Here is a 22,763-nt window from a genome sequence, read left to right on the forward strand (position 1 = left end):
TAAATGGAACCCACTTTGAAGTATAGAAAACAGGGGGTGAGAGGTTGTAGGTGGCAGCGACAAAGCAGGATGAAGTTGCCGGTGACGGAGATGGGCTGGATGGTGGACAGAGAGGTATTGCAGGTGAGAAAGGAGATGCATGAAGGGCTCTTGAAACAATGGGACAGACAAACGACTTGTACCATCTTTCACCAAGTGTCTGAACAATCTTTTATTTGGTTACATTAATAAAACTAAAATCAATTTTTGAAAATAATGCCTTAGATGTGTTTGTTTTGGAAAAGACAAATAATACTCTACAGAAATTTTATATTTTGGTGGGACTCAAACTTTTTACACTTTATTTTAATTTAAATATTTATTTTATATTTTTATTATTTCTGTTTCCATCTTCTCTAAATTAAACACACCATAAATTTTCGGTAGATGTTTAGGATGAAAAGTAAGAAGAAATTTTTTTTTTCTTGGAATCCAACCCATATTTATTTATATAATTTAAAATATAAAAGAATAAATCTCTTCCTGAAACTCTTGTCAGCTTTCTAAAAACACACAATTTCAGCACATATTCTCTCTCTATTTAATTTTTATTCTTTGTTTTAACTTAACATAATTTCTTTATTATAGTCCTTTATTTATATTATATTATTGTCTTATAAGTATCATAAAAATAAAAAATTATTGTATTTGTCTACCGTAATATTCATTTTTTCTTAAAATATTTATATATTTACTAATAATTACTTATCTACATGTATATATAACTAGTTGGTAACCCGTGCTTATGCACACATCACTTGTAATTTGTTCAGTATGAATTTTCATTTATTCTATAATACTGTATTAAAATGAACATAAATATATGTAACATTAATAATAATTAGATTGTTTGTATTTTTTTAAAAAGCTAGGTTACTCATTGACGAAGGCAATGTTAGTAAACAAAAAAAACAACCTAAACTTAATTTAGTCATTATCACTATCATTGTTGTTCCAATCCTTTTGTCTTCTAATAATAATTTCCCAAATTTGTTCATGATGCCTGTAGTAGAATGAGATTTCATCACCATGAGAAAAATAACTTTCTTCAAGGAATTTATACCAAGGTTGCAGAACATATGTTTCGTCAATTCCAATATCAAGAACAATAACATTCCACTGTAATGGAGGTCCTAATTTTCTAAGGATTGTCATGTGTTGATCGCTAGCATTTAGATGTCTAGTTACACAGTTTGGAAGATTCTGCAAAAGAGGATAAATAATAATCATATTTAATTTTGTGTTTATATGAGTCATAATAAATTTTTTGTTATCATTACCAAAGGGTGTAGTGCATCAATGATTGATTGTGTTATTTCAAGTGTCCAAATATGCTGCCTGGATATCATCCACGGTCTTCAGGAGGTCTGTTGTTCCAGTGATGGACTGAAATGAAGGTTGAATATTGAGATGTGGTCGATTGCAAAGAAATGGATGATGGTAGATTCATAAATGGCTAATTCTTTTCTAAACTGTTTCAGTCCTTTAGCAAAGAAATTTTTTCCCTTATGGAGTCTGACTTGGATTTGGTATACAACTCCATTATATCTGAAACAGACATATTCGGGATATTCTGGTGCCCACTGAATGTGGTAAAAAAATGGGACTTTTATGATGTCCTGCAAGAGAATATTGAATGTAAAATTATAATAAATAAGGCGGGAAAAAAACCAAAAAAAAAAGAGTTTTAATCCAAAATTACCCTATCATTGTGGAACGTGGCTCTAAACTGCATGATTGCTGGTTTTCTGATAAATGGAAGTTCAACCTAGAATGAGATTGGACATAAAAAGCAACATAGCTATATTATTCAAATAGATAATAATCAAACATGTGGAGTTAGGAAGAAACAAAGCAATAAAGTTTAATCTATCAAGTTGGTACAGAAAGTGTAATTATGGTTAGTCATTTTAGAGCAGTAAAATTGTCGAACAATATATTAGGTTCTGGCATTGCTAATCAGATATGGAGGAAGTTAAACAACATTGTCGGTTGGCGAAATGATAGAAAAATGGCATGATCTGATACAAATGAAGATATTTATTGTAATTTTGTTTAGTAATTTTAGAGGCATGGGTAATTCTAGATTAGGACATTTAGATGGATATAACCTTCTACAATTGTTGATCAAAGATACAGGGAATTAAAGAAAATTAAAGTTTTATGGAATGCTTTAAAGATGTATGTAAGAAAAACTCATCTCGAGCTGGAGTGTTTTCATTATTATGCTGATAGAATGATGAATAACAAAATTTAATGAGGGAGGTTAACATGCACAAATAAACACGATATGAAAACAACAATTGAAATAATCAGTATAGTCGATAATCTAAAATTATTTAATATGGTCTGGTGAGCTAGAAAATTCAATTAAGATCTAAGTTGTGATGTGACAGTTTTAGGAATGGACGATAAGAATAAGCAAGAACAGGAATGAAATCTAAGAAGCAAGAAAGCTTTAAGTAAAAGCAAAGGCATCACAAAATGGAAGGTGTGAGCAGGTGAAAAAATCGAGTGGAAGTGATGAAGATACAAAAATGATAAACAAACTGTGAAAAGACAAAAACAGAGGAAGCAGGGTTAGAATTTATTTAATATGGTTTGGTGAGCTAGAAAATTCAATTAAGATCTAAGTTGTGATGTGGCAGTTTTAGGAATGGACGATAAGAGTAAGCAAGAACAAGAATGAAATCGAAGAAGTAAGAAAGCTTGAAGTAAAAGCAAAGCCATCACAAAATGGAAGGTGTGAGCAGGTGAAAAAATCGAGTGGAAGTGATAAAGATACAAAAATGATAAACAAACTGAGAAAAGACAAAAACAGAGGAAGCAGGGTTAGAATAGTTGAAGCAATGCTCGAGAACCATGAAAAAAAAGATAAATTTCCAAGTCAGAAAAATTGAAGGTCATACGAAAACAACAGTCCAAATAATTGATATAGTTCCTAATCTAGAATAATTTTAGACATGTCGAATGGAAATTAAATAATTTTTTGTGCAGCGTAATCTAATGTATTCATATTTTATTCAGAAGTTCCTAGATGGAACTAATTTAACCGCATGCATTGAAAACATTAACTGAGAGAGAAGAAAAACCCGATAAGGATTCCGCAATCAAGTGAGGAAATTTGCAATGTAGATAATAAATTTCATCATAGAATCAGAAATAGAAGTCAAAATCGGAAAGAATAGTCTAGAAATTTACTTTGTTTGAAGCGGTCGATGAGTCTGAACTCATAGTCGGAGCCCAGTCGCTATTGTTTTTTAGAAAAGTTGAAACAGGTGAATGTTTGTAAGGAAATGGTGTTTGTGGAATAAATTAGGCAATAAAGTACTGGTTAGCCAACAGGTGTGACGTGAGGCATGGCAAGTAAATTGGAAATCGTGGAATATTGAATGCTGGTTCAGTAGATTGGACATGTAGGGGGAGTTGAATCATTGTGAATATTGTTGTGGTTCTAGTTTGTCGTTGAATGTCATGAGCAATATATATATCTTCAAAGATGTAGGGAAGAAAATTTGTTTTTTGTGCAAATGCTAATGATTAAATGGAAAACGTGAAATATGCTGTAATTGATAATAATTAGATTATATTTGTAAGAAATAAGTGTTTGTAAAAAAAAAATTAAATTGTTTATTTGCATGTAAAGAATTTAAAGATTAAGTTTCGCTTTTAGTTTTCTGTTTAAACGTATTTATACTATTTCATAGTAAATTTGTTATTCTAGAAATGGCTAAATATTTAATCAATCAATATATGTTACAAATTGGTGGCACAATAATTAATCAAAGATGAGTATTAAATAGTTGATCATATAGTTTTTTTTTTCCTAAAATCATGTTAATAAAAATATGTGATATAAATAATTTATGTGTTTGCTGGACAGTAGCAATTATCGAATGATTCAACTCGCTCTGGATGATTGTCAATATTGAATGTTGGATTTCTATGTTACATACATATATATATATATATATATCAGAAAAATGGATTTGCCTTAGACATTTCCATCCTCTATTAATGTTCATTCAAAGAGTTTTTGGATGGCAACGGTTTCAGAATTCGGTGCAGTTATTGCAGGTGATATTGATGCAAATTCGAAGATAGATATTATTGTTATTGCAAAATCATGTGGTTGATGGTTCATGTGGAATTTTGAAACTTGTATGTCTGTGTATGAAGAAGGGAAATATGAGAAGTCAAGAAATCGTGATGGGACAATAACCAAGAAAGGGATTATAATTGATAACACATATATTGTACTCTATGATTCAGAATTGATAAAAAAAAACACCAAGCACATTTAAATATTGAATGGTGTAACCAAAATACTTGTATCAAATATTTATTCAAGTACATGAATGAAGAATATGTTTCTGTCTATATCTTGAACTTCTGGCTTGAGCTCTTTTTTGGCTGGATTATTTTGTAAGGTTGCACCAAAAATGGACCTATTATATGTAGGACAACCAAATAGAAGGCAACAATATTTTCAGTTTTTTGTTTATTGGATTGTGATGGTCTATGCAGAAAGACATGACATAAGAATAGTATATATGATATGTTGCACCTGGTTAAGAGAGAATCAGTACTGGAATTGATGTGTCGAAAGCTGGCTGTTATAATTCTGTATCTAACTGCATGTTAGAGAATGAATAAGTAACTATCGAATATCATAGCATACAAACTAATAATTGAGAATATATATGAAATGGATTAACCTTTTAAGATTTGCAAAGACCTCTTTGAAGACAACATTGGTTGTAGAATTTGAATTTTTTTTTGTCTTTGTCATGTATTAAAACTTTAAGGCCTTTTTTTGATTTTACTCTTGACAATGCCACATATAATTGTCCATGTGAGAAGACAGATTTAGGTAAATAAAGGCCCATTGAGGATAGTGATTGACCTTGGGACTTGTTAATTGTCATTTCATAAGAAAACATTATTGGGAACTGTCTTCTCAAGAGCTTAAAAGGCCATGGTGATTGTGAAGGAGACATAGACATTCTTGGAATATAAACATTCTGACAATATTTTTGCCAGCAATTATATCAGCTGCAATCACATGTTTAGCTAACTTTGTAACAATTAATCTAGTGCCATTACATAGTCCTTGAGTTTGGTCTAAGTTTCTTAACAACATGATAGGTGATCCAATTTTGATTTTGATGTTATGATTCGGTAGACCGGATGTTGTTAATGAATTAAGAAATTCCGTTGTTAGTGATCGGAAATGAGAACTCTCTAGTGTTTCTGACTTGTCCACATAATCAGCACTTAGATATTCCATTTGGTCACCTGTGATTTTTTATCAGGTTATCATATCAGATAAAGAATAAAAAGAGTAAAAAATTAGAAGATCAATATGGAGATAAAATATTGAATAGATTTGATTACTAATCCTGCAGAATGTTTCATAAGAATGACATACAGTCCAAATTTATATATAATAAGAATTGGATTAAGTATGTTATAATTACCTGGTATCAATGATAGTATATAATCATTAATTCGTTGTACGGTTTCATTTGTGGAAGCTAATATGGCTTTGGTTTGAAAGTATTCAGGATTGGTATGATGGTGAGATAAATTTGGAAATGTAGAATTAACTATTGTAGAGAGTGGGTCATCATATTCTGTGATTAACAGATCTTTTGGAATTTCAATTGAACCATAACCATCATTTTGCTGGCCAGCAATTCCATCACCAATATTAAGGATCCACTCTGCAAAAGCTGTAGTTTCTTCTCTGTCTGTTGCATCTGTATTGGCTTCTAAACGCATGTTTTTCGATAGTGTCAAAACATGGCAATGATTCCATAGATAAGATGAATTAATAGTTGCATTAACAATATCAGAGCGGCTACCCCTAAGAATGACTGGCAGAATCTGCCGGAAATCTCCACCAAATACCATAACTTTACCACCAAAGATTTTATCAGAACTTGATTTCGCCTTAATAACATCTCTTAGACTTTGATCAAGTGCTTCAAAACAGAATTTGTGAGCCATGGGGGCTTCATCCCAGATGATAAGACTTGTTTCATTCAATAATTCAGCCAATTGTGTTCCTTGATGAATATTGCATGTTGAGTCTTCAAATATCGGAACAAGAATTTTTAATTTTGAATGTGTTGTTTTTCCTCCAGGCAATAACAAAGAAGCTATGTTGCTAGAAGCAACCATAATAACTATTTTATTGTCAGCTCTTAATGAGGCTGCAAGTGTCTTCCAAATAAATGTTTTTCCTGTTCCTCCATATCCATATAAGAAAAACATTCCACCTTCATTTTTATTGACAGCCTGAATAATTTGGTTATAAATTTTTGCTTGTTGGTCTGTAGGCATAAAGATTGTTCTGGTTTTAATAACAACTTGAAATTCCAGAGCGAAACACAAGGGAGGAAAATAAGTAAGGCAAGTTAGCACAATAAATAAACCTGTCATTTGAGAAAAAAGGTTCAAGAATTCTGATCTAAGTTCTTCGTTGTTGAAATTGAGCTCAGACAAAATGAGGTCGTTGTCTGCATGTGTTAGTAAATTTGCGTTCTCAGGATATGACATGGAAGGATAGTCTTTAAGTGATCTTTGATTGGCCTGTAACAGCTGTTCAACTTCAAGCAATACCAGATTCATCAGATTGGAGTCATCAATATGTAATCCTAAGACATTTGAAAAGGAAGTTAGATAATGTTTATGATAAAACTTTTCTGTGCCAAGCTATATGTAAGCCAACCTGGAGTGTTTAATGATCTGCAATGACTATATACAATATCATCACTTAACCAATGCCAAGTTTTTTCCCACACTTGTTCAGGTTTGTTCATGGTATCTATCAAAAGTAATAATACAAAAAGATTCCTTAGATAAGGTGCTGAGCCCTAGTCTTTTACTTCCTGGATTGCAGCAACGAATTCTCTATCATCCTGTAAAAAACCCATAGCAAAACATGCTTCTCTATATGTAGAATATTCAACACCATCAACTATTCTGATATCTTCAAATGAGGTTGGTCCTCTATAGACAATCAACATCATCCTCAAATAAAATAATTCCCATATAGTTGGGGGAACCCATTGAAGTCTGCCAATGGTATAACCCTTTTTTCTAAGTTGCCAACATCTTTGTTTCTGGTTATACACAAACTTAGTTGCAAATTCAGAATATGTCAGGCTTTGACCTTCAACAAAATCCTGGTTTGTATTCATCCAAGCTATAAATTTTGATTCAGAAATGCTTGGGTTAGAGAGGAGATCATCAATATCATCATGGTCTTGGTAGAGAATGCTATGTTGCCCTGGAAGATGGAACTGTAGCCTCTCCACAAAAGGTTTTCTACCATGTATTGGAAAACCAAAGATCCTCCAAGTAGATTCACATGGAGAAATGTATCTGTAATAAAAACAAATATTTTAAATACAATCATAAGATGATTTACATTTTAAACTTGGCTCATACCTGCAATCCAGATATTCCTTGATTTCATCATTCGGAGTGTTTGCATGGGGAACTGTTCCATTGTCATCATGTACCATGATAGCAGTAACTCTATCATATCCTTTATTGATGTACTTGAATAAATATTTGATAGAAGTACTTTGGTTACACCATTCAATATTTATATGTGCTTGGTATTTTTTCAACAATTTTGGATTGTAGGGTACAATACATCTATTATCAATTATAATACCATTCTTGGTTATTGTCTGACCAGTGTTTCTTCTACAATACACAGGATAACCATCTCCATCTACAAGAGTTGTGGGCTGAAACTTTTTTGGATAAAATCGACTGCATTTGCCTTCCTTCATGCATAGAGATGCGGGCCTCAAAATTCCACATGGACCATGAACCATGTGATTTTGCACTAATTTATAGAGTTCTGGATCATCTTTCTGTGAAGGTATTTCTGCTGATATAATATGATCAATATCGTTTGGAGATGGATATTTGTTGTTGGCATGTAAAAATAAAAATAAATGGACATGAGGAAGTCCTCGTTTTTGGAATTCCACTGTGTACATGTCTGTAGTTGTAACCAAATATCATTAATAGAAAGGTATTAAAGAAAACATAATTTACAATAAGTAACTTATCTGTTAGTAGCAGAAAAAGGAATTAGCATCAACTTACATGCGACAACTTTTCCTAGCAGGTGATTCTTTGTAAGGTCTGATAACATCTGCTCATATTTAAGCTTGAACATTCGGTAGATTATTTCTGGCCTATCTATTGCTGTCAAATTCAAAGGTGTCAGTAGCCTATGAATTTCAGGCCAATTTGGATTGCAGGTAAAAGTAATAAAAAGATTTGGGAAGCCTACGTGACTGCATATAGCTATGCCATCAAAATAAAGTTGATCCATGTAACGTGGGCTGCCCACAAAGGTTGAAGGTAAGATGATCCTCTTGCCTTTGCCTAAACCTTCTGTATTTCCAGCATCCGATGACTGCTGCAAGCTACAGAACTTGTTAACTCTGAGTTTCTTTTGGTTGTTTCTAACATAGGAAAGTCTTTCGGATTCAATCATTGTGTATCCTTCAGCAACAAATTGTTGGAATAGTTTTCTAGAATGTAGCAAAGTTTGACCTTCATTGGGTCTGCATTGCAGTCTATAAGCAAACCACTCTCTCATTGTAAGACAATTCCTTTTTCTTTTTTTCCCACTTAATGTATCACGATGTAGAATGTCAGGCCTATATCCATCTTCTCCATAATGAAACAATAGAGGATATTGTAAAGCTAGATAACTACAATGTAATTCATGTATCCTCTGTGATCGAGGCGGTACCCGAATCAAATAAACATTAAAATGCAGTAACTAGGAAGTGATCCTAGGTCGTTTCCCAACGGGCAATGATAAACCAAATGTTCATAACAGATAGTAGGAAATAGTAACAAATTGGGGGGGGGGGGGTTGATTGCTTTTGTAAATAAAACAACAAGTAAAATTGAATTAGAAAATATCAGAATTAAAATACGTTGCTTCCCCTTGATTCACAAGCAAGTCTCTTATCCTAGGTTGCGAGAATTTATCCTTTATCAGTTCAACCACTTAATCCAACCCTAAATTAAATTACTAAGCGAAATTTAACATAAGGCATTCATTATGTGATTAAGCAACACATACACCAATTACTCATAAACGATCATTAAGCATGAACATAATTAAGCGCAGAGACAATTAATCAAGCACTAAGCATGCATGAATTAATAGCAACAAATTCAGAGTAATTAGTGAAGAGGAAAAACTGAACAAAATTTAACAGTAATAATAGAACCTCAAAGAGAACTGTGCTTGATCCTCAAGAGAAAACAACGCTGGGGACTTAGCCTTCCATTAATCAATAGAGAACGAAATTTTATTGCTAAAACGAAAAGTAAAAGCTGGAATTGAAAAACGAAAAATAATGTCTAAAAGAAGAAAAGCCTAAAACTACAAATGAAAATAGGAGAGAAGAGAGAAGAGACTAGAGAGAGAAGAGAAGAGAGAGAGAAGAGCCTTAAACTAGAACCTTGGTGCTATTATATATTCTTCAGCGCCAAGGCTTACAAATCTGTTTTAAATCCAAGCCCATAAATAAAATAAAATCTAGATAAGATAAGATAAGATCTAGATGAGATCAAATCTAGATAAGATAAGATCTAGATGAAATAATATCTAGATGAGATCAAATCTAAATAATATCTAGATGAGATAAAATCTAGATAAGATAAGATTTGGTAGAATAAGATAGTCTGCTCTCTTCAAGTCCAAGCCCAATTCTGGATTCAAGCCCAATTCTGGATTCTAGTCCAATTGCTTATAATTCTCCTGAAATTAAATTAAAAACACAAAATTTATCCAATAGGTCCAAATGATAAAACTGCATAATTAATTTGACAATTCAGGCTAATCAGTAATTAAAATGGTGACAAAAATGGTTAAGAAATATGAGAAAATAATGACACATCAAATCCCCTCACACTTAGGCTTTTGCACTTCTGGGAAAAATTGAAAAAAAACAAAGCAAGGGGCAAATTCAAAGACATTAAAGAGAAACAAACAGACACAACAACAATTACATATTTCTCAATGAATCTCAAGGAATGAAAAGAATGGGTAACATCCAACACGTAAAGAGTTAAAGAATCAAGGCCATCATGAAATTCATTCAAGCATCTCAAAAATGGCAAGATAGTAAATCAGCTCAAGAATGAAAAGTGATAAAGCCTCACAAGATATGCACTCTATCTCTCAAGTGTCTAGGCTACTGTTTACTCTTAGAGCACCCATGAAAACAAACACCACATAGACTTGGCAAGACTCTAAAATTGACAACCACATCACAAACACATGCACATGAGGATCAAAAGGTCTTTTAAGGTTGTAATGGGGCCAAGGACAGGGTAGATGAAAGTATGGGATAGTAGCTAAAACCGAAAGGAATAGAGGATCAATGGGGAATAAGTGGGAAGTAAGAAAAAGTAGTAAACCCCAAAACCAAAATTAAAAAGTAAACCCAAAACAAAATCAACCAAGTCCTTAAACGAATCCAAGTCTTCAAACCAAGACCTCATTTATTCAACTTCATTCTTTTTCTATTTTTTTTCTTTTTCTTTTTTTTTTTGATTTTTTTTCTCTTTTTATTTTGAACGTGAATAGTAGCAATTGAAAGCATTTGAAAAATAAAGCAACAATTAGGCAATATATGTATATACATCAAGCATGGCCAAATAAATCATCAAGCATGGCCAACAAAAACATATCATCCAATGAAACATACCCCTCCCGCCCCCCCCCCCCCCCTCACACTTATTCCCAAAACAATTCCGAAGCTCCAAAATTCCTTAAGGGTAGGGTGAAATCATGGTTTTTCACTTAAGGCTTGTAATGAGCTTTAAAACAAAGAAAGGGGAACATAGGCTCAAATGGGCTATCAAAGGAATTAATTCAAGGTAGGCTCATTTGGCTAGAGGCTTATAAGAATAAAATGCCTAAATCATCTCCCAACATGCATGTGAAGCAAGAAGTATCAACAAGAGTCAAGCCAAGGCTATTATGCAAGCAATCAATGGGGCAAAACACACAGAACAAAATAAATGTTGATGGCTCAAATTCTCACCAAGGGTAAATCTATCACTTTCAATTCGAACCTTCAAAACTAACTTGACATGTAGAGAAAAACAAGGGTTTCAATTCACAAAATGCCAAGAAACTTCTATTTCAAAAACAATTACCCATTACTTGTACATAACCCAAAATTCAAAGAGGAACATGCAATGTTGTACACAAACATAAAACCAAAATAACAAAATTAACCTAGAACCTAACAAACTTAAACTAGAAAACCTAATAAAATTAAACTAGAATACCCAACAAAATTAAAGAACAATCTTCTCCCCCCCTCACACTTAAACAACACATTGTCCTCAATGTAGCACAATCATAAGATCAAGAACAATCAAAGCAATCAATAAAATTTGGACAAGTGCAATAAAAGTAAAAAAGGAGACAGAAGAAAGAAAACTCCCTAAGTCATGGTGGAAAAGAAGTAAGATGAAGTAAGGAGATCTTTTGAGCAAGGACAACCCCCAATGTGTAATTGGATGCATCGCACATTAGCTCAAATGGGGCTGTCCAATCAGGTGTTTGAATGATAGGGGTGGTAGTCACCGCATGCTTGAGGCAATCAAAAGCCTCTTTGCATCGGTCATCAAAATCAAACTCCACCTCCTTTTGCAGCAGATTGGATAGTGGAAAGGCCACCTTGCTAAAATCCTTGATAAAGCGCCTATAAAACCCTGCATGACCAAAAAAAGAACGAAACTCTCACATGCAAGAGGGGTAAGGAAATTGTGAAATAACATTTATTTTTGCAGGGTCTACTTCTATGCCCATACTGGAAATGATATGCCCTAAAACTATACCTTGTTCTACCATGAAGTGACATTTTTCAAAATTCAGCACAATGTTAGTTTCAATGCATCTACTAAGAACTCTATCTAGACTATCCAAACATGTATCAAAAGAGGATCCATAAACAGTAAAATCATCCATAAACACCTCTATGCAACTCTCTAAAAAATCACTGAAAATGCTAAGCATACACCGCTGGAAGGTACCAGGGGCGTTCATAGGCCAAAGGGCATCCTCCTATAGGCAAAAGTGCCAAAGGGACAGGTGAATGTGGTCTTTTCTTGATCCTCGGGAGCAATATGAATTTGTAGATAACCAGAAAAACCATCAAGAAAATAGTAATGGGACTTACCTGCCAAGCGCTCAAGCATTTGATCAATGAAAGGCAAGGGAAAATTATCTTTTCTGGTTACCTGGTTCAGCCTCCTATAATCAATGCAGACTCGCCAGGAATGTCTGCTAAAGTCCATCCAATGGCTTTCTTGTGCTTCTTGAGAACTAGCAACAACTTCTCCTCTTGCTTAGCATCAAGGGAAGCAGAGATGATCACTGGAAATTTTTCCTTGTCTTCCAAGTAAGCATATTTGAGGGTTGCTGGTAAGGGCTTCAACTCTGGTGTGGGTGGTGGCTGAACAGTGGGAGGAACCATGGTAGGAGAAGAAGAAGGTTCCTCAGCCTGTACCTCATAAAGCAAGTCGGAAGTATATGTACTTCCTGCAACATGGTTAGTGCATTTTGACTCTAAAAAATCAACATCAAGAGGTACAACACCCAGAAAATCAGAATCAGATTCAAATTCAAATTCATTCTCAGCATAAAAATCAGACACAGGATCAAATTCAAACTCAAATTCAGATTCAATGCATAAGGAATGACATGTATGTAGATCAGATAAAAATGGATGTTTCCTACCAGAATCAAAATCAAACATATAATTATCAACAATTTGATCAATTATCTCAGCACAAAAAACAGAATGATCCTCATATGGATGTTTCATGGCATTAAGAATGTTAAAATGAACAACAATATCACCAAATTCCATAGACAATATGCCAGCATAAACATCTATCTTGGTTCGGGCTGTTTTCATAAATGGCTTGCCTAAAATAATTGGAACTGAACCATGGGAAAATCCCTCTTCCATATTAAGAACATAAAAATCAACAGGAAAAATAAGTTCACCAACCCAAACCAGCACATCCTCTATGAAACTTGCGGGGTAAGCAACACTTCTATTTGCCAAATGAATCACTACATCTATAGATTGCAAAGGTCCAAGAGATAAAGAATTGAAAATGGACAGAGGCATGACACTAACTGATGCTCCTAGATCTAGCATGGCATTCTCAAATTTACTTTTTCCAATAATGCAAGGTATACAGAAAGTACCTGGGTCCTTACATTTCTCAGGAATGTGAGGAACATATTTACCTATCAATGCTGACACATTTCTGCCCATGCTAATCCTTTCATTGCCTTTGAGCTTCCTTTTGTGGGTGCATAACTCCTTTAGAAACTTAGCGTATCTTGGAATCTGCCTGATGGCATCTAGCAGAGGTATGTTCACCTCTACTTTCCTGAAGGTCTCCAAGATCTCTTTTTCCACTTCTTCCATTTTTTTGGAATTGTTCTAGGTGGGAATGGAAGAGGGATAGGAGGTTGCGGTAAGTCAGAATTACTAGAAGAAGGTCCACCTGCATGAAAATTTTTGTTAGGAAGCTTTCTCTTTTATGCAACTATCTCATCCTCTTTTTCAGGTGTAGAATGAAGCTTGACAGGTTCAGGTGCAGGTGCTGCTACTGGTGGAGGCACTTGAATTTGGTTGCCAGACCTCAAGGTGATGGCACTCACATTTTTCAGATTTTGCACAGTTTGTGAAGGCAATTTGTCAGAATTTTGGGACTGAGCTTGATTCATCTGAGTAGCCATCTGTCCCATCTGATTTGTCAGACTCTAAATGAAGGCTCTTGTCTCTTGCTGAAATTGCATATTCTGGATGGTCATTTGCCTCACTAACTCTTCTAAGGAAGGTTGAGGAGGAGCCTCAGTTGCTGGTTGTCTTTGTTGTGATTGCTGCTGCTGTTGTTGTTGCTACATTGGAGGAGGAACATATGGCTTGCTTGGACCAGCGACATTCTGAAAAGGAGGGACAGGCTGTTGTTTTTGTGAAGGACTTGTCCATCTCAGATTTGGATGATTCCTCCAACCTGGATTGTATCTATTGCTTGAAAGGTCATAATTATTATGTTGTTGTTGGTTTTGCTGCTGAGGAGGTCTATTATAAATGTTTGCAGCATAAGCTTCAGGTTGCTCATTGACTCCAAATTGCTGCAAAGAAGGACAAAGATCTGAATGGTGATATGCAGAAGAACATATACCACAAACTCTTGCAACAGGTGTAGATTTTTGATTCATGGCAAGCTGAGTTACTAGGTTGACCAAGGTATCAAGTTTTCCTTCAAGCTTTTTATTTTCAGTAGATGAAGATGAATCTGTGGCCACCTCATGGACTCCTCTAAGGACAATAGCATCATTTCTTGCACTAAATTATTGGGAGTTGGAAGCCATCTTCTCAATCAAATTCGTAGCTTCAGCAGGGGTCATATCACCAAGGGCTCCACCACTGACAGCGTTAATCATACTCCTTTCCATGTTGCTAAGTCCCTCATAGAAATATTGAAGAAGTAGTTGCTCAGAAATCTGGTGGTGAGGACAACTTGCACACAATTTCTTGAATCTTTCCCAATACTTATACAAGTTTTCTCCACTAAGTTGCCTGATGCCTGAAATGTCTTTTCTGATGGCAGTGGTCCTAGATGTAGGGAAGAATTTCTCCAAGAACACCCTTTTAAGCTCATCCCAGTTGAAAATGGACTTGGGAGCAAGGTAGTACAACCAATCGTTTGCCACTCCCTCTAGAGAATGAGGAAAAGCCTTTAAAAAGATATGATCTTCCTAGACATCGGGGGGCTTCATGGTGGAACAAACAATATGGAACTCCTTAAGATGCTTATAGGGATCTTCACCTGCAAGACCATGAAACTTGGGCAACAAACGTATTAGTCCAGTCTTGAGAACATATGGAACACCCTCATCAGGATATTGAATGCACACGCTTTCATAAGTGAAATCAAGTGCAGCTATCTCCCTAAGAGTCCTCTCACGAGGTGGAGGTTGAGCCATGTTCTCAGTATAAAAATTAGTAGTGGAATGCTCAAAATTAGAATATTCAGAATCACCCTCAACAGAATGCTTAAAATGCACAGAATGACCAGGATGCACACTATGCCTAACTAATCTATGAAAGGTTCTATCTATTTCAGGATCAAAGGGTTGTAAATCACCTGGATTGCCCTTAGTCATGCACTATATGCAGCAAATAATGTGTTTCTCAACAAGCACCTAATAAGGGGGTAAAACTACAACTATACTCAAACGATATCAAAATGAGCTGAAATTTTGTGAGTATCACCCTAAAATCATGAAAAGATAGCACAAAAAATTTCAAACAAAAATTCAAAGTCTAACTATGAAAACTACCTAAGAAAAGTTTAGAAAAATAGGACAATAATACTTGAAAAATAAAAAAAAAACTTAGTAAATAGCTGATTTTTGGAGTTTGGGAGAACCCAATTGACTTTCGCAAGTTGCCACAATATGGGAAATTTTTTTCTACCCCAAATGCATATATAATAATAGTCGTTTTGATACCCGGAGCAAAAGTTATGGCCGTTTTAAATTTTGCTAAAAATAAGTTCTCAAATTTTTTAAATCTCTCAAATCCAGCCACACCACGTGTTCCTGGTATTTTTCACACAAAATATGAGTCAAAAGAACCTACCACACAAAAATTGAGCCAAAAATAACTACCCTAACTATCAAAACAAAAATCGCCAATTAAATTGTAAACAGTTGTCACTAATTCAGTCGCTAATGTAATGCTGTGTGAACAGTAACACAAAATCAGTCTCTAATTCCGTCGCTAAGCACTATTCACAGCAAAACAATAACTGAAACAGGGATGGCGCTGAACAAGGGGTACTACTAAATTGCAAAACAAAACATCAAATAAAACAGAATATCACACTAACACAACACGAACACACTAAACAAAAAAGTTAAACGTTAAACAACTAAACATAAAGCACGAATCACTAGCTATTATGAACCTTTGGACGACTGCTCCCTAGCAACGACGCCAAATTTGATCGAGACCGTACCCGAATCAAATAAACATTAAAAATGCAGTATCTAGTAAGTGATCTTAGATCGTCTCCCAATGAGCAATGATCAACCAAACGTTCATAACAAATAGTAGGAAATAGCAACAAATTGGGGGGGGGGGGGGGGGCGGGTTGTTTGCTTTTTTAAATTAAACGAGTCAAATTGAATTAGAAAATATCAGAATTAAAATATGTTGCTTCCCCTTGATTCACAAGCAAGTCTCTTATCCTAGGTTGCGAGAATTTATCCTTTATCAATTCAACCACTTAATCGAACCCAAAATTAAATTACTAAGCGAAATTTAACATAAGGCATTCATTATGTGATTAAGCAACACATACACCAATTACTCATAAACGATCATTAAGCATGAACGTAAATTAAGCGCAGAGACAATTAATCAAGCACTAAGCATGCATGAATTAATAGCAACAAATTCAGAGTAATTAGTGAAGAGGAAAAACTGAACATAATTTAACAGTAATAATAGAACCTCAAAGAGAATTGTGCTTGATCCTCAAGAGAAAAGAGAGAGAGAGAAGAGCCTTAAACTAGAACCTTGGTGCTGTTATATATTCTTCAGCCCCAAGGCTTACAAATCTGTTTTAAATCCAAGCCCATTAATAAAATAAAATCTAGATAAGATAAGATAAGATAAGATCTAGATGAAATAATATCTAGATGAGATCAAATTTAGATAAGATAAGATCTAGATGAGATCAAATCTAGATAAGATAAGATCTAGATGAAATAATATCTAGATGAGATCAAATCTAAATAATATCTAGATGAGATAAAATCTAGATAAGATAAGATTTGGTAGAATAAAATAGCCTGCTCTCTTCAAGTCCAAGCCCAATTCTGGATTCAAGCCCAATTGCTTATAATTCTCCTGAAATTAAATTAAAAACACAAAATTAATCCAGTAGGCCCAAACGATAAAACTGCATAATTAATTTGACAATTAAGGCTAATCAGTAATTAAAATGGTGACAAAAAGGGTTAAGAAATATGAGAAAATGATGACACATCACTTTGTAATTGACCATTTTGAGTTTCAACAATAATATCTCTGTTCGAATTTGCATCAATATCAGCTACAATGAGTGCAACAACTTCTGGAACACTTGGTACATTATATGTACGACCATCTTTTTCTCGACCAGCAATCAATTTGAGTATGACATTATGCACTTCTGTGTCTATCAATCTATCCCTTGGCACCCTAAAACTTTTTGCATGAGCATTGTTTTCATCCATCATTTTTTGCAAATTTGAGACAATATGTGCCTCAATTTCATTATAGTGGCTGAAAAACCAGATATTCAAATATATAAAAAATTAAGAGGATGTTAATGTAAAATAAACAATGGACATCAATGTAAATCAAAGATGTTATATTGGCATTGTGTTGTTAACTACCTCATGGTGTTAATTCTATTTTGAACTTCATTTTCTGTTTCATAGATATACAATTGTGCAAATTTAGGTTCTTTTCCAGGCAGTGGTAATAGACTTCCAATCCTGTGACACAGTTTGCCTTGAATTCTGATTGTAGGAGGACCTCTTGAATGACTAATTGTTATGTCAAATTTAATACCAGCAGAAGTAAATGCAAACATCATGTTATAAGTTCTTATTTTCTGTTGATAATTTTTTGCATGAGCTGTATTTTGCTCAAATAGAACTTGCTGCAGAAATTTAGGTGGATTCTGTAACAATGGAAGTTCAACTTTGCCATCTCCACAACATAGACTGAATCGTGGGCTTGAGGTATTTGAACGTTTTGATATGTTTTCATTGTACCACATTTTAGCATTACAATGTCTACATTGCATGAGCTAGTCACCAAGATCAAAATATTCTGGAATAATAACATTATATATTAGACCATAATCGTAACTATAGAAAATTTAATTTTTATAGGAATGGCTAAAATAGATATTAGAACATTAACTGGTAGCGAACATCAAAATACTTGAAAATACGTTTTATTGTGTTATTTAAAAAACAAAATGAATTCTATAAGACATTTACCTCCTGTGTCCATTGAAGAATCATGATGCAACGATTCAAAGTTTGGATATCCAACTGAAGAAATAGTCAGAGATTCTACGAAAATTGCAGTTAGGTATTATGATTAGAAGTGAAATTAGTAAATCAATAAAGGAGATTTGTAATACTACCTTCTGTTGATCCAAAACTCTCATTCTCAGATGAATAACAGATATTAAATTCAAAACAGAAAAAGGATGATAGAAATAGCAAACAATGATAATGATTCAAACGGAATGATGAAATGGCATGCATTGCTATAATCTTGCATCAAACCTACGAATTCCTTACCTTTTCACAACAAACTATATATGGATATTGTATCAACATAATTGACTAATATGAGCTGAATATAAAAATATAAAAATGCTATCTTTGATAGCTTACAATGATCTTCAACATCGTGTGAAGCCTGATTGACAGTTGCATGGACACTATGCGGTGGTGTCTTTAATTGGTTATAATCATCTTCAGTATGGGATGAAGCTGGATTGACACTTGCATGGACACTATCCTGAACATTAAGATGGACCATTTGTTGTCTAATATGCTTTCTGTTGCTCTTGACTTTTGCTGAATAAGACTTGCTTATAAATCTATGGTTTTCCATGTTCTTGTTGTCTTTAGTTGATCATATTGTAGTTTATATTTGGATAGTAGAGTATAGTTGGAAGTAGCAATTATATTGGAAACTCAAATGGTAAAAGACAAAAACAAACACCGAGGATTATTGAGCACGTCGTAGTTGAACTTTTTTCGGTTAAAGGTTATTCAAATGAGGCCTGTCATAATTAACTTAAGCAGTAAGTAATGAAATGAAACTAAAAGAGTGTAATAACAAATTTTGAATTTACAGGTGGCAAAATCTGGATACTTTTAATTCAAATAGTAATGACACATGTACCTATAGACATGGATTGGTAACATCGATGAGGAACTTCATATCAAGTATGTTGTGACGGACAGAAGTAGCGTTCATTCATTGATAAAACATTTAGCCTTGGCTTCTTTAAAGTCATATGTTGTGTAATATTTAAAAAGTTAACGACATTACATGATGAATACATGAGAGCTATATTTGTTTCTTCCTGTATACATGCAGAACTGCATACCCGATTTTGCTTGATGCATATTATAAATTGACTTAAATTAAATTAAACTCAGGCTATTAAGCTCGACACAGGTGTTGACCGATAAGGAATTTGATATCAAGTATGTTGTGAGGAATAGAAGTAGCATTCATTCATTGATAAAACATTTAGCTTCCCTTTCTTTAAAGTAATATCTTGTGTAAATTTATAAAAGTGTAGGAAATTACATGATGAATACATGAGAGCTATTTTTGTTTCTTCCTGTATACATGCGGAACTGAATACCAGATTTTGCTTGATACATATCATAAATTAACTTAAATTAAATTAAGCTCAGGCTATTAAACTCTTCACAGGCGTTGACCAAATTTGTTAATCAAGACATTAACTCAATTATGAACAACGAATCACCCACGCATGCTTCAGTTACCATGGAATAAATAATGTTTTTTTAATCTGTTATTTAAAAAATAATGAATCTTAATCTCGATTAATAAAGTAACACATCTCAACATTGTGCAAAATATATAAGCAGGATGTCAGGCTACAATAACGTATGCTAGTATAAGCGTAATGTTTGACAGGATCATAGATGAAAATAAAATAAAGAAAATAGTTCTATTACAATTTCTAAATAAAAAGGATGTTAGACTGCAATAGCCCATGCCATACAGGGTTAAACATCAAAATAAAACAAAGATAGTTCAATTACAATTTCCAAAAAACCAACAAAAAAGGAAACAGTGTTGGTTGTGCCTAACCAACAAAATCTATTCAATCTTCTCATGTTTTGCTAATTTGTTGGACGATAGCTGAGCTGGTGAAATCTGGGAGCTTCTTGCTTCATCATCACATTCATTAAATGGCTGTCGTTTTGTTGGTGTCAAGGGAAGTCCAATAAGTGGATCATGGTCTGCTGTTATAAAAATGGATTGCTCGATAGAACAAACAATAACAATAAGTTGATGCAAAAGCTGAACTTCATGCAAATGTCAGTCGGGATTCTTGATCCCATTCGATAATCATTATGCATGTGGATTAGAATCCTGGCCCAAATATCTCTATGCAAATATTATATTGCAAAGAGACGCCAAAACTTAAAACTTACAGATTCATCGTGGACAAGATCATTGGAATCAAATGGTGTTGTAGATTTAATCTTTGAACATGTTTGCATAAGATGTTGATTGATACCGGCATAATCGATGAAAAATGAATTAGCGTATAAATAAGATATACATATAACAATAATGAAGAAAAACAACTCCATAAAATAGCACCTCAGCATCAGGCAACATGTCTAGAACATCATTAATTAAAGTTAAGTCAGTGGAGCATTTCAAAACAACATAATTTTTATATTGCGGCTGGATTTTGACTTTGAAGGCGAGCAAATGACCCAGTAGTTTATCAAGTGCTTTTGGGGAGGCATTTAAATCCAGATCACCATCCTTGAACAGGAAAATACACAAATAAAATTAAAGATAATCCCAAGATTAAAATTTTTATTTTGAAATTATAGACACCTACTTCTATTTTGAGGGTATTGACTTCATCAGCTGACGTCCCAATCAATTCAGTGCATTCACGATCCCACAGGAGAAATTTTGTGCTTTCATCTTTATAATTGACCATCACTTCAACTCTATATCTGGAAACATATATAATAGTGTTAAATACTAAAAAGAAATTCAAACATAAATATAGTGGCTTAGAAATTTAAAAAGCAAAACAAAGACCTAAGCACAACTCGATCATTATGTTTGCCACATGGGCATACAAATGGTTCTGTATAGACATCTGTTTTCTTATGGCACTAAATGCAAGATGCATAACACCATGAATGATTGTCCATAACAATCCTCGTGATTGTGCCAACAGTAACACAAACAAACTCCTGCAAGAAATATGACAGCTATAAAATTCAGCAGGAGGCAGCCAAAGAAGCAATAAGCAAGTTAACATATATAAGACAATTACTTCACAAATGTTGTTTATCTCAGAAATGCTCTTTGCCTCTGACTTGGAAATGAATGCCTCCCTTGATGATAACTGAGCAGAACCTAAAGGCTGCGAACTCCACTGGGAACGATGTGTCAAAACTGAGCGAATCTCAATGCCCAATTTTGAAAGCCTATACATACTAAATCAATAACAGACCGAAGGAAAAAAAACAACTATATATTAATAACAACAGGAGGCAAATACTTCTGATTGAATTCTTCAATTGGTGCCACTGGCTCATGAATAGTCAATTTTGAAGCCTTCAAAGAATTGCTAACTGAGCATGGATAGGATCCTGCACCACTCAGAAATAAAAGCATAAGTTGGATCCAATGAAGATGAAAAACAACTAACTATATATCATAGTATACCCTGACCCTCTTTAATTCTGGCATTGCTCAACAACACAATAATAGGCCCTTCACTCTCATGGTGATCCAAGTATTCCAGAAATTGGACACAATAATCGTCCTATAGAGTGCAAGACAACAATTGGTTACTGAAAAAAAAACAATTGATTATACAAACAATCAATTAACAACATACAACCATACAATCATACAACCATGAGTAACTCATACAACATATCAGACGTTTACCTCAAATTCATAAGCTTAAAAACAACTCTCTTACTTCTGGGTGAAATATGACGAAAGACAACCTCATCAACGACATCAATGATGTCTAAAAAATTAAGTAAAAATCAGTAACGGAAAACAAAACCCACAAACACTGGTGATGAAATTAGAAATGTAAATCTAGCTGCGCTTACCTACTAATAGGTCAGACTGTAATTGGCCAGCAATGACATCCGAAAAATCTACAAATCTATACTTTTTAAAAGGAAGGCCATCCAATTCACACTATCTGACAACCGTAACTCCAATAAATGTCAATTTATATGGATGATCACAAACTCTGTACTGTCCATCATTCTTACTGACTCTAAAATTATGCATCACATAAGTACAACCTTCCTTCAAATCCATTTTCCATGCCTTTAACTGGTCTTGCTTATAGACCACATGGATCTGATCACCTGATGAATAATAAAATAATCTAATTAACGGCTACAAACAGAGACAATTCATGAACAAAAAGCACAAATTAAAAGCATACGTCAAAGTCAACAATGACAATCTCAGCTTGTTCAGACCTGCCCAACGTCCCAACAAACCAGAGCTCAGTTATCCTTACAACAAGTTTCAAAGTTTCTTTAGATCCATCAATGGTTTTTATCTTGTCAGCAATACGTGCCATTAGTCTGAACAAAAAGTCAGACACATACATAGAAATTGAAACCACAAAACAACCACATAACATGATAACAACAAAAAATAGAATGTTATTTATTGAAATAAACAATGATAAGTCAAACCATAAATATGATGACTAAGATTAAAAGAATAATTGAGATGACCTGATTCTGTTTTTTTGGACAGCCAACA

The 22,763-nt window shown here is 33.9% G+C and overlaps 1 pseudogene; it reads right to left on the reverse strand.

The window, feature by feature from the left end:
* Positions 1-1,356: 1,356 nt before the first annotated feature.
* On the reverse strand, positions 1,357-18,830 carry LOC106797307 (uncharacterized; annotated as a pseudogene).
* Positions 18,831-22,763: the final 3,933 nt, after the last annotated feature.

The sequence above is a fragment of the Glycine max genome, chromosome 19, assembly GCF_000004515.6.
Source record: "Glycine max cultivar Williams 82 chromosome 19, Glycine_max_v4.0, whole genome shotgun sequence".
In the NCBI taxonomy this organism is placed as follows: domain Eukaryota; kingdom Viridiplantae; phylum Streptophyta; class Magnoliopsida; order Fabales; family Fabaceae; genus Glycine; species Glycine max.